Source organism: Polypterus senegalus, chromosome 4, assembly GCF_016835505.1.
Source record: "Polypterus senegalus isolate Bchr_013 chromosome 4, ASM1683550v1, whole genome shotgun sequence".
Taxonomy (NCBI): Eukaryota; Metazoa; Chordata; class Cladistia; order Polypteriformes; family Polypteridae; genus Polypterus; species Polypterus senegalus.
In genome coordinates, this window is record NC_053157.1 from 137,492,089 (window position 1) to 137,503,371 (window position 11,283).

Below are 11,283 nucleotides of genomic sequence, written 5' to 3' on the forward strand. Positions count from 1 at the left end.
TTTATATATTATAGAAATGTTGTATGAGTCCCCAAATTTGCAGTTCTGTTTTCAATGCTGTGGAGCAAAACCATAGCTGTTTATTCTTAATTAATAAATGTATATAATATAATACAACACTGAAATGTAACTTGTGATGAATTCCATAAATAGCCAGTTAGATGGTATGTGTGAAGGACTGCTGCACTTTGGATCTTATCCTTTCTCTTTGAGCAGTGAGCTCCTTTAAAGTATGTGGGTTGATTTAGACCACCACCCCTCAGCCCCTGAACACTCCTGCTGAAGGTCTCCATATACGAACATACAAAATTTGACAAATGAGAGGAGACCATTCAGTCCATTAAGCCTGTTTGTTCAGCTAATAGCTAAGCTATCCCATTATGTCATCCAGATATTTCCTAAAGGCTGTCAGAGTTTCTTCATCAAGTAGATGCCCCAATAGTTTGTTCCAGAGTTCCACAACTCTTTGAGTAAAGTAGTGCTTTCTGGATTTAGTCCCAAATGCACTTCCCCTGGGATACAAGAGTATGTGATTTGCTGTTTAGCTGAAAGAGTTCGCTAGATTTACTTTATCAGTGCCTTTAAGGATTTTGAAGACATGGATTAGGTCCCCAGGCAGTCTCCTCTGCTCGAGAGTAAGCATGGTTAATTCTTTGAGTCTGTCAGAGCAGGATGTGTCCTTAAGTGTTGGGATGCACTAGGGTGTTCTCTTTTGTGTCTTTCTTGTAGCTGCACAAAATACTCCACCTGTGATCTCACTAGTGTATTATCTAATTTGAGTATAATGTCCCTTGAATTATATCCAACAGTTTTTACGATATGACCTAACAGTTTGTTTGCCCTTTTAATTGCTTTTGTACATTGCTTAGATGATGAAAGGGTTGTGTCAATGTAAACCCCTAAATGCTTTTCAGAGATTGCCTCCTTTAGGACCCACCTTGCTCCTGTTGCCCATGTGTAGCACTTTGCACTTTTTTTACACTAGACTGTATTATCCAAGTGTTTGCTCAGTTTTGAAGCATGTCCAGGGCCCTCATGCATAACATCGTGCATAGAATACACACTATAACATGGCGTACGGACAAAAGCGTAAATGTTCGTACACACAAAAAAATCCAGATGCATAAATCTGTACTTACGCCAACTTCCACGTTCTTCCACTACATTAATCCCAGTCAGTGTGAAAAGTAACGCACGTGCACGTGCCTGCTGTCCCACCCTGTCCCCTCCCAGAATTGTGCCTCTTTTAATATGCAAATCAATATAAATAGCCCTTAAGCTCAGCATTCTGTGAAAAGGCAATGGCAAAAGCTTGGGGGAAAAATAGAAGAATTTCAGCAAATACCAAGTGGAGGCAAGGAAAAGCGTACTACTGTATTTGTTGGTTTAAACATTGGTATAAACAACAAAAGGAAGAAGATGGAGTGATACAGAGTATCAACATCACAAAGTCACACAGTACCCGAAATAAAAAAAGAAGTTGTCACAGTCACTGTGAAAATGCGAGTCTTAGCCCATCGTCTGAGTGTCATATGAAAGCTTATTAGGGTAGAGAGAAAAGAAAATAGGGACACAGTGGGGAAAAAAGCTTGAAATCTCAACTTTAATCTCGAAATTTCCACTTTAATCACGTAGTTTATTTTGTCATTACAGTAAAACATCATCAACTTCATCTTTAATTTGTTTAATTTACTAGTTTCTCAAATCCCATCGTAACTAAAGTAGCACATTAAATGCTTTGTTTTGTGTGTGTTCTTCTATGTGCTCTATGTGTGTGAATCACTATGTGCTTCTTAAATGGGCTTTTTCTTCCTCCGACAGGGCACAGAATTCATTACATTCATAATATTACAGCTCTCTGAATAATTAAAATACCGTGATGTATACGTGATATCATTTTCATGATGATAGGAGTTAAAGCATGATATTAAACATGGGAACACAGTGGTGCATTGATAGTGATGAACTGGCGCGCCTTGTCCAGAGATTGTTTCTGCCTCACGCAAGATGCTTGCTTTGCCGTGCGCGAACTTCGATGAAATTATTTATTGCACCAGTACTGTCTCTTTCAAACGTGCTAGCCCCCAATTCCTGTCCTTCTTTTTCTTTCTCCAAGCAACCAATCGCCACACAATCAGCTCTGTAATAGACGTTAAGCCAAGTTGAGAACGCTGATTCTTCAAAACTTTTAAGGAACATTGAAATATCTTCATAGTACATGTTTAATTATTCTATCCATCTATCCTTCCATTGTTGCACCAGCCCCAGCAAAAATAGAGCGCGAGGCAGGAACAATCCGTGAACGGAGAGCTAGCTCCTTGCTAGCACTGCAAAAACCGTGTCCTCATATGTTTAATTATTAAAAATATAGATTATTTAAATGATGTAACATTTTATTTATATAATGTAATAAACATATTTTGCTGCATTTCAGTTTAAAAATGATATTGTCATCATATGTAAATATGTGCTTTATAAAGTGGCTCAGGTTGTGCAATATTATAATTGTATCTTTCAAATGTACTAACCCCCAATTCCTGTCCTTCCTTTTCTTTCTCCAAGTACCCAATCACCACACAATCAGCTCTGTAATAGATGTTAAGCCATCATTAAACTTAGAACGCCAATTCTTCAAAACTTTTAAGAAACATTGAAATATCTTTGTAGTACATGTTTAATTATTCTATTCATCTATCCTTCTAGTGTTGCACCAGCCACAGCAAGAGTACAGCACGAGGCAGGAACAATCCCTGAACTAGCTAGTGTTGGGACACTGTGTTCTCAAATGTTTAATTATTAACAATATAGATTATTTAAATTATGTTAACATTTTATATGTATAATGTAATAAACATATTTTGCTGCATTTTATCTTAAAATGATATCGTCATCATATGTAAATATGCGGTAAAGTGTACTTGCAAGTTTACAGTGAGGTAATTGTACTTATAAGTACAAACAGTTCTACAAGGAGCACTTGATGGACTGATTGAGTGCGTTTAGAGTCCTTGGGATGAAACTGTTTCTGAACTGCGAGGTCTGTACAGGAAAGACTCTGAAGTGTTTGCCGTAAGAGAGCAGTTCAAATAGACAGCATGGCTGAGGCAGCGTGTGTTTAATGCTGTATACCGATAATTCTCTTTCCAATCAGCTGCTGTGATTCACACTCAGATACAGTGATATAAATACTCCGAGTGGTGCAGTGAGAGTAATATGGAAAAAGATGATCCGCTGTGGCAACCCCTAACGGGAGCAGCTGAAGGAAGAAGAAGAAGGTCCAGTGAGAGTAACAACGCTAAAGCAGTTATGGGATTTAGAATAGTTTGGCCATACTATGGACCATTATATTGTTACAGGTTAATTACAATTAAATGCCTTAAACTAATAAACAATATGCGGTTACTTTCACTGTATTTATAAAGCCGCGTCAGGGATGTGGATCTTAAAAAGAAAGGGAAACAACATTGGAACAAAAGCACTGCTTTGATGCTGGGTGCTGCCAGTTTGAAAAACCGAGCAGAGAACTTGCGTACGCCAGGGTATGAGCTACTGTGGAAATGTGCGTGGCTTTACACCAAGTTTAGGTTTTATACATCGCGATTTGAGTGTGGAAACAGGAGTACGCAACATTTTTGTGCATACGTACCATTTATACATGAGGCCCCTGGTCTTTTTTAATTTTTTTTTGCTTCCTCCTGAGTGTCTGCCATTCCTCCAATTTTATCATCATCTGTGAATTTCACAAGTTTACTAACTATGCTGGAATCAATGTCATTAATATAAATCAGAAAAGTAACCATCTAATTACAGACCCCTGAGGCACTCCACTGATGACCTGACCCCACATGGAGCATTCTCCTCTTATCTTTACTCTTTGTTTTCTGTCAATTAACCAGCTCGAGATCAGCTCCTTCACACTCCTGTTGACTGCTGGTAATTGAAATTCTCTTTGCTGCACATCCCAATGATAGGCTTATATATTGAAATGTATCAATTTCCTATAAAAATCTCACCAATCTTTTCATATCCTTCTGATTTGTGGTCTCCTTTTTTGCCGGACAGGCTACTGCCACTGAAGCATTTGGTCCCATCCAACCTATGAAGAGCTTTCTGCATTCTACCACTTAGTAATGGGAAATGAATGCTTTAAAACAATGTAACTTGTTTTTATTGTTTTTTTCATGGATCCACAATTTTGATTCTCTGTCTTTTAGGCATCCACAAGATTAATTGAGGGGTCCCCAATATTTCACAGCTCCAAGTGACAATGGAGGAGAAGAGAAGAAAAGAAAACACCAGTTAATAGTGTTTCTACAGGTAGAGGCAATATATGTGGAATTTATGTTGCCTTAGGTTTTCATTGACTACTTATTTGTCTTGGATTGCCTTTGTCTATTCTGACATTCCCTGTTGTGTCACCTCAACAAAGCTTTTTATGAAAATAAATCTTTTATTTATAAAGATTATTTATTTCTATTTTGTGTGTCAGGTAACACAGTTCCGCTCTAATTGACACAGTGACCATTAAGTTCTTGTGGACTGGCCCTTTTCCCACAATTGTTCAGTTTAGCTGGGCATGGAGCTCTAGTGAGAGTCTGACTTTCCGTAGATCTGTGCATTGACACAGTCCTGTCTCAGAGCTCTGCAGGCCATTCCTTCGACCTGAACAGCTTTGTTCTTGCTCTGATACCCACTGTCAGCTGTTGGACCTTACAAACACGTGTGTGCCTTTCCTGATTATGAGCAATCAATTGAATTGAACACAGGTGTACTCCAAACAAGGTGTACAAACATCTAAACAACAGCCATTGAAATGAGATGCACTTGAGCCAAATTTGAAGCATTATAGTAAAGGGTCTGAATACTTGTGTCAATGAGATGTGAAGGAGCGATGAAGCTATCAAGTCTCCCACCGAAATCAAGAGTTAGAAATACCATGCTGCATTAAACGATCCGGTGTCTGTGCACTGCACTGTCAAACAAATGATCAGCTGTCTGTAAAAGAGCTAACTCACCCAGAAGTCTATCTGGCCTTGAAGATGCTGACACCCAGCCAAATTTTTTCTACAACAAGAGCATCCCTGCAAGCGAATTAGCTAACTTAGAATTGAAAGTGGCCATTCCATGTGATAATTAGGAAACAAAATGCAAAAAAAGCGACTGGAAAATAAGAAATCAGTGCATTTTCTTTCCAGTGGGAAACATTTAAAAATAATTTATTATGGGTGGGAAAAGTGGATATCAACACCGGTGTGAAGAGACACGTGACAACTGTTTTTACATGTAGTATAAAGTTTAGAGAAAAGCTTAAAATTTCTTCAGAACGAAATGCCTCGATCGGTATGAAACACTCATAATGCTACCTTTTAGGAATACAAGCAGACCATAAAACCTGCAGAAACACATTGGTGTCTGATCCAGCTTAACAAAGACGTGATCATGGCCCAGACTCAATAGTGACTGGATTAATAGGTGAAGCGAATCAGTCTTGTCTCTTTTTTTACAATTTCCAAATTTAGAGTTCCACAAGCATATTTTTAGCTGACTGATTCAATTTACAAATGGACAGAGATAAACTTTTGATCTTGGAATGTCCTGATTCATATGGCAAATCATCAATGCAGGAAATGAGAGAATCTTACTACACATAAAGGTCACAAAGATTACCAAATTTCCCATACAGCGTGCAGCAATTTCAGCACAATGACACATACTAATGTTTCACATTAACTGTCCATGTGATACAACATTATTATATGTGTACTGTATGTGTACTAAAACCTAAATGCAGCATTTCAGACAATCTGTGAATGCCCTTAATTGCATCTTTATTTGTAAGTGTAATCTATGATGAAACTATCAGCTTGATGTCAACCAAGGTTTTGAAATGGTGTGGCACCCTTACGTAAAATTTACAATTTCTTGATGTGTATAAGCGCCCTCATTACTCCCCAGACACAAACTCAGGTCTTAGAATTTCCATGAGACTTTCCACAGAATAACAAGGAAGCCCTTTTATAAATGGAATTAAAGTGGAACAGCATCAGGCAGAGTATTTATAAAAGACTTACTTGAGTTCCGTTACTTAAGCACCTGTACCAAAGACCACTTCAGTATTACATATGGTGGCAGTTCTCAGAGCTGAGAACTTGATGGATGACAGTTTTAGTTTTCCTCTTGCCATGGGCCATAGCGGTTTAGGGCTCGGGATTCGACCAAAACAATGAAAGCAAAGCCCTTCTTCCTCATTTTTATCTTCTGTGTTTCTCCTTCACCACACACTCTGTGACAATATAAGTGTCATGACATAACAGATGATTAATTTCAAGTTCAGATTTTCATAATTAGGTGTTATATTTAATAATGAAGTTGGTTCACCTGTACCTCACTGTCTTAGTCATTTTTGTATAGTAAAAAACATTTTTAAGCTTTGTCTTAAGGTACGCCAGAACAATATTGACAGTAATGTGCTATTCTTCTTAAAGTCATGGCACATTAGATGACTCCTGACCAGTGATTTTCAGTCGCAGACTTCATTTAAATTACCTTAGTGATTCAGAGGCAGTTGCGGTATCCAGCATCCCTAGTGACTCAGTCCAACTAGTTGCTGGCTCGCCCTGACAAATTCAAACAGTTTTAAGGTGTACGGGTGGGCTTTTGTGTCTGTGAGATGACAACCAATGAGCACTCAGCTGCAAGTACGATGCATGTAAAGGCCATGTCACATTACCTGACTATGTCAGTGATTTTCAGTCGCAGACTTCATTTTCATAATCTTAGTGAATTGGAGGCAGTCATGGTGTGCTCCTGTGGCACTAGCTGCGCTGCCGACATCCCCAGAGACAGGTTTGATCTTGTCTTAAGTCATAGGGATGGGCTTTTGTGCCTGAGCTGACAACCAATGAGTTCTCAGCTGCAAGTATGATGCATATAAGGACCACACCACATTGCATGACTTTTCTAGCAATTATTAGTTGCAGACTTCATTCACATAATCAAAATGAGTCGGAGGCAGTTGCAGAATCTGACAACCCTAGTGACCCAGTCAAGCTACTCGGTAACTCGCCCTGACCAAATCAGGCAGGTTTGATTTTGTTTTAAGTAATAGGATGGGCATTTGTGCAAGAGAGCTGACAACCAATGAGCACTCAACTGCAAGTATGATGCATGTAAAGGCCACGCCACATTACACGACTATGTCAGTGATTTTCAGTTTGAGACTTCATTTATGTAATCTTTGTGAGTTGCAGACAGTCGTGGTGTGCTCTCATGACCACCAATTGCACATTCTGGCACTAGCATTTTAGAACAATCTGGACGAGAACAGGCCATTCAGCCCAACAAAGCTCGCCAGTCTTATCTACTTAATTCTTCTAAAATACCGTATTTATGCATGTACCACGCACATATTTTTTCCCGAAAATTAGCATTAGACAATCAGGAGCGTGTCATACACGAGGAAATGTAATTCTGTAATTCTTGCTCGCTCTCTCACGCATTTGTTCTCTCTCTCACGTGCTCTCTAAATGCTTCCTATACAATCACAATGCGTGTTGTACACGAGGCAAAACGATTTTCGCGATTTTCTTTGTAAAAATTAGGGTGCGCGTCTTACACGAGGTGTACGTGGTACACGAGTAAAAACAGTAACATCAAGTCGAGTTTTGAAAGTCCCTAAAGGCCTACTGTCTACCACACTACTTGGTAGCTTATTCCATGTGCCTAATTCCTTTCATAATTTTATACACTTCAAACCTCTTAATCTTCTTTTACTTAAACTGAAAAGGCTCAGCTCTTTTTTGTAGCCTGGAGACCAAAACTGCACACAGTACACCAGATGAGGCCTCACCAGTGTGTTATAAAACTTGAGAATAACATCCTTGGACTTGTACTCCACACATCAGGGCGCTATATAACATAACACTCTCTTAGCCTTCTTAATGGCTTCTGACCACTGTCTAGCAGTTGATAGTACTGAATCCACTATGACTTCTATATCCTTCTCCTAAGGTGTATTTTTGATTTTCAGACCTCCCTTTGTGTACTCAACCATCATATTTTTACTTCTTACATGTAATTCTTTACATTTACTGACATTAAATTTCATTTGCCCAAGCCTGTCTGCTGTCCAAGTCACTCTGTAATGATTCATTGGATTCGAGATTATCTACTAATTCACCTAGCTTGGTACATCAGAGTGAAAGGTTTGATTTTGTCTTTAAGGGGTAGGGGTGGGCTTTTGTGCATGATGCTGACAACCAATGAGTGCTCAGCTGGAAGTACAACGCATATAAAGTCCATGTCACATTACATAACTTCTTTATCAATGTTCAATTTTCAGTAGCAGACTTAATTTATATAATCTTAGCAAGTCAGATGCAGTTACGGTGTGCTCCTTTGACCACCAGTCATTCGAGTGACTTCATCATCATAATAACTATTCATGGTGGCTCTAAAATCGGTACTGACCCCTACTCTCTCTTCTGTTTCTTTTTCCGGTTTCTTTGTGGTGGTGACCTGCGCCACCTCCACCTACTCAAAGCTTCATGATGCTCCAACAATGATGGATGGATTAAAAGGCAGAACTCTACGTGACCATCATTTTCAAGTCCTTCCGTGAGAACCCTAAATCCAAAGAGGACTGTTCCATTTATGTTAGGTAGATTGCCCAGAGGGGACTGGGCGGTCTCATGGTCTGGAATACCTGCAGATTTTATTTTTTTTCTCCGGCCGTCTGGAGTTTTTTTTTTTGTTTTTTCTGTCCACCCTAGCCATTGGACCTTTCTCTTATTCTATGTTAATTAATGTTGACTTATTTTATTTTCTTATTGTGTCTTTTATTTTTCTATTCTTTATTATGTAAAACACTTTGAGCTACTGTTTGTATGAAAATGTGCTATATAAATAAATGTTGTTGTTGTTGTATCTGAGCAGTCTGTGTTTCGCCCCAACAAATTAAGTTGCAAGGGTAAGCTCTGTGTATGACGTTCCTGATGAAAAGTGAGTGTCCACTCAGAAGTAGAATACAGGCAATGCACCTGCAGATAAACTGTGGGGTATGTGTGTTGAACCTCTCAGACATAAAAGAGACTTGTTTGTCTGCTGTGTTGTGTTTTACATATCACAACACAATGGGGAAAAAGGGACCAAGTTTGCACCTGGAAAGCATTCGTAGAGCACTGGTGCGGTCAGGCAGCAGGTTACTTACTGGCTGTCGGAAAAGGGAAACTTTGGACATGTGAAACTGTGCTGGAAACTTTTTACAGAGTCGTGTAGTTTGTCATCCTCTGCGCTTCCTTGTTGTGTAATTTGTCATACTTAGGCGATGAGATCAACATCTAAAGTTGTTAAATTTGTCACCCCCTCCAATTAGAAATAATGTAATGTGATACCAGCTTTTTAGGTCATCTTTTCATCTTGTGAACATATTGGCTTACTGCAACGTAGGACTGTAGTGGACAGTGCCACACTCAGCAGCGCCATGCACTCAAACACAGATACCTTTCTGGTCTAGGTTAGTGTAGATATGCCAAATAAACTGACTTACAGATCAGAATCTGAGGAGAAAACACTGAGAAACAAGAAAACTCCACACAGCCAATGCCTGGGCCAGGATCTGACCTGTTCTCCTGTAACTGTCAGACAGATGTTTCACACACCCTCATGTCCCCTCTCTGGTCAGATTCACCACAAATGGAATGTGAATTCTGAGGTTCTTCAAAGATGGTGCATTTGAATAGTGCGGAGGACCACATGTAAGCTTCGTCTTCCACGATATCAGTTGAAGTGGGGAGAAACGTGACTGTGATGTCAAAACCTGAACCAAAACAATGACAACCAGGGACACAGCCACTAGGAGAAAAGAGAAAATATGATGCTTGAGTAAAAAAACACTTTTTTTCAGAGTTGTGAATGTATAGTAAACCCTGGTACTTTATGGATCAGCCACGTAAGGCCATCTGGAGACAGTATATCAGTGATCCCAGAAATAGTTAGCCAAGGTTCTTGCTGGCACGAGGTCAGTTTGAAACTAAAAGCAGATGTCTCTTGTGGTTTGAGAGAATTAAAGTGAGACAAGTGAATGTGTTTGAGAGGTGTCAATAGGGGCAAGTGTGCAAGCTTACCATACTGTTGTCCACTAATTTTATACATTTTTCTGTTCTGATGGTTACTAAGAGCTGATGCAGTGACATCCCCAATGACAAAACAAATGTCAACAGCGAACAGCTTCATTAGGTTAGTAGTGTCCTGGCTGGGCCTTAGTGACCAGCAGCCATGCTGTGTTTGGATTTTAGGTATTGAGCCCCCAAGAAGCACAAGTATGAAGTAAGGAGCTTTAATACACAAGTGTGCGTATTTGCCATTTGATTGATGATGAAATGTTTCACAAGGCATATGATTAATGGTGTTTCCACTTTGTACCTCTTCTTCTTTTACAAACCAGAAGGTTAAAGATAGTGGCCTTCTAAGTCATATGCAGGAAGTGACGGTGAGGTTCTTCTACTTGTGGGCTCCAAGTTCTTTTTTCACAGTTGCTGTATATTTATTTGGTGACATGCCGTGAGAAAACATGTGTGTCAGAATGTATCCACTAACTCATCTCATGCCTGATCCTATAAAATGTGGGTCATAACTAAGCATGGCATGAATGTGTCGGGGGGTATCATGTGCCACACAGGGCAAGTGCTAGAATGGATTTACAGTGAGCGCACCAATATAAACACACAACAGCAGTTTTGACATGTTTCATTTTTTTGAAATGTGTTTGTGTATTTTTCAGGTTGCTTATAAAATGTATTTTTATCTTGTCAATGCCAGTTTTTGGATGTCTTTGCCTGTCTGTGTCCACAATCACACTTTGCAAGTTTCAAATGATTTCCTATTCGAGCTTTCCCTTGAAGATCAGAGCCCGGAGGTGCCAGTATACAAACATTTATCGTCAGTAAGTCTAAATAGTGCATAGCCCTGACTATACCTGTTGTTGGTCAGAGGCCATGTGGCGTGTTGTATTATCGGGCCTTTCCTATTTAAGATCGCAGCACACAGTAATCTACATCCAAACATTTAGATTTACTTAAATAGTGTAATGTTTTGTGTAGTTAGGTGCAAAAAAAAAACCAGGCCCTATGCTTTCCCGAAGACGTGAGACAGGGAATAAATGGACTGTAGATAATATGTAGGGCAAGGTGGAGAGAATTGATTTGTCCCATCACCCATTTTTCCATGCACTTCATGACTACTGAGGTGAGTACCACTGTGGGGCGGCAGTCATTCAGACATGAC